Source organism: Coenobita brevimanus, chromosome 86 (genome assembly GCF_032717465.1).
Source record: "Coenobita brevimanus isolate Jiangsu-jjx chromosome 86, ASM3271746v2, whole genome shotgun sequence".
NCBI classification, from domain to species: Eukaryota; Metazoa; Arthropoda; class Malacostraca; order Decapoda; family Coenobitidae; genus Coenobita; species Coenobita brevimanus.
In genome coordinates this window covers 4,002,637-4,005,136 of record NC_137039.1, presented here as the reverse complement: position 1 = coordinate 4,005,136, position 2,500 = coordinate 4,002,637, and the positions used below count along the sequence as shown (strand labels likewise).

Below are 2,500 nucleotides of genomic sequence, written 5' to 3'. Positions count from 1 at the left end.
CAGACAGACAGACGAGAGAGACACTATCCTGCCTAAAAATCCATATATAAAAGAACCATTAATTCGTATATGGAAAAAAATATTGATGGAATTTTGCGTATATTCGAAAAAAAAAATATTCAAAAGCAAGAGAGAATTATTTTTTCGGGTCAAACGCTATAAAAATTGTATTAAAAATTATATTACCCGGGAAATGCTGGAGGGAGAGATGGAGGGGGAGGGAGAGAGAGGGAGTAAGGAGGGGGAGGTATGGGGAAGGGAGGGGAGGAATGGGGAAAGGAAGGGGAGGAGGTATAGGAAGGGAAGCAGGGAGGAATGAGGAGGGGAAGGGGGAGGAATGGGAAGGGGAAAGGGAGGAATGGGGAGGAGGGGGAGTAGGGAGGAAGGAAGGGAGGGTAAGTAAGGGGGGGAGGACAGCCTGATAGACACATAGCTAGATAGATAGATATAGATAGATAGATAGATAGATATTCAGATGTGTGTGCGAATGTGTGTATGTCTGTGGTATTGGTATATGTTCACATGTGTGTGTGTATGTATGTATATGTATGTACGTATGTATGTATGTATGTGAAGGTGTGGTAGGGTATCTATGTGCGTGTACCTGTGTATGCGCATAATACAGACATGTACGTTTTCGTGTGCGTGGTATGGTGCACACAAGAAGGGGGCGGCCACCATATAGGTTCTGTCAGCCGTGAAAATCGTGTGTGTGTGTGTGTGTGTGTGTGTGTGTGTGTGTGTGTGTGTGTGTGTGTGTGTGTAACAGCGCATGCATGTATTTGTGTGAGTTTCCTATACCCGTGTGTACATGTGCACTATAAAGACCTATGTACGTGTATGTGCGTGTGGAAAGGTGTACAGAGGGTTACCACCATACATGCCCTGTCGCCCGTAAGAAACCTTCATTAAATTCTTCTGCTGGGAAGGAACACACACACACACACACACACACACACACTGAAAAGTACATTCACTGTTGCTCTTATGTTTGGACGGGTACACAAATACAAACACACGCACATACATACGCACACAGTACACATACATGCATATACAGTTACACATAAGCCCATACATACATACACACATACATAAGGTACACACTGCCATTCATTTCAGCTTTTACTGCACGCACACACACACACACACACACACACACACACACACACACAGAGCAGATTTGGCTTTTCCAAGAGGTGAAATCCCAAAAGACTGAACAGTGTGTGTGTGTGTGTGTGTGTGTGTGTGTGTGTGTGTGTGTGTGTGTGTGTGTGTGTGTGTGTGTGACCTTGGCAAACTTCTTTAATTTCCTTCTGCCTAAAATTTATCATCATCATCTCCAGTATCATCATCACCATCACCACCACCACCACCAACACCATTACCACGGCCACCACCATCACCACCACTACCATCACCACCACTACCATCACCATTATCACCATCACCCCCACGATCATCATCATCATCATCATCATCATTTTACCCAAGGAAGGAGGGTGGCGAGGAACTGGTAACAGATCAACACCAAACACGCAGCGCACACACACACACACACACACACACACACACACACACACACACACACACACACACACTACAACATCCACGCATCAAACAAATCAAGTACAAGTGGGCCAGCGCCAAGGCGGGACGTCAGACGACTGTGTGTGTGTGGCGCGGCATGAAAGTGTGCCGCCTACCGCTGCCGCTCGTGAGGCGTGTCCAGTATGCCTCATGTGGATGATGCCCATGGACTGTCTATCCATCTGCCTGAGGTGGTGGTCACCCGCGTCCCCGAGCGTATCATCACACCTAAGAGACTTGGTTGGGGCGGCGGCGCTACAGCTGGTGCCGAGGATTGGTAAACGCGGGTACGCTGACTGCAGTGTAGTGTGGGGCTGACCTGGCCGCCAACATCAATGCAAACAAATCACAGGTACGCACGCCTGCACGCACTACCATCCCCCGGCGAAAAGTGGGCGTTGAGCATCAGCCAGCCAACACCAGTGGACAGTGAGTCGGGTAGCGTGGGGCTATATGAGAGAGAGCACTGGTTCTCATCGTCCTACGAGCCGTGCAGGAAACGCTACTCTTTTTCGGCCGCTGGTCCTCTCGTCCTTCGTAAAGAGACATTCTCCACGAAGGGAGGAGGATGTCGGTCGCCTGTCAACATGCTGTTGTGCCCACGCCGCCGCAGCTGCCACAGCAGTAGCAGCTGCGGCAGGACAGGGCCACGAAGCACCAGACGGTCGCCGTTGTCGCGACGGCGTGGAGTAGCCCGAATGTAGGCCCGACCTTCCTTACGGTCCTTTTTGTGGTGCGGGTGAAACTTAGTCTGGCCGGCGTGACGAAGGGCGCTCTGTTAATATATATCCTGGAAGGTGGCGGAGACGGCATTCAGTCGTTCACACATGAGCACCAGCCTGCACAGGGCTGTGTACCTGATGCTGGCAGGGATTCTTGCTGTGGTTCTCAGGCAATTCCCTTGGTCTCC

At 50.1% G+C, this 2,500-nt stretch overlaps 1 protein-coding gene across 1 annotated transcript in view; it reads right to left on the bottom strand.

Annotated features, from left to right (window-relative positions):
• The window catches only part of LOC145410764 (uncharacterized), a 116,357-nt gene that overhangs the window by 112,949 nt on the left and 908 nt on the right, over positions 1-2,500 (bottom strand). The gene's annotated exons all lie outside the window — the stretch shown is intronic.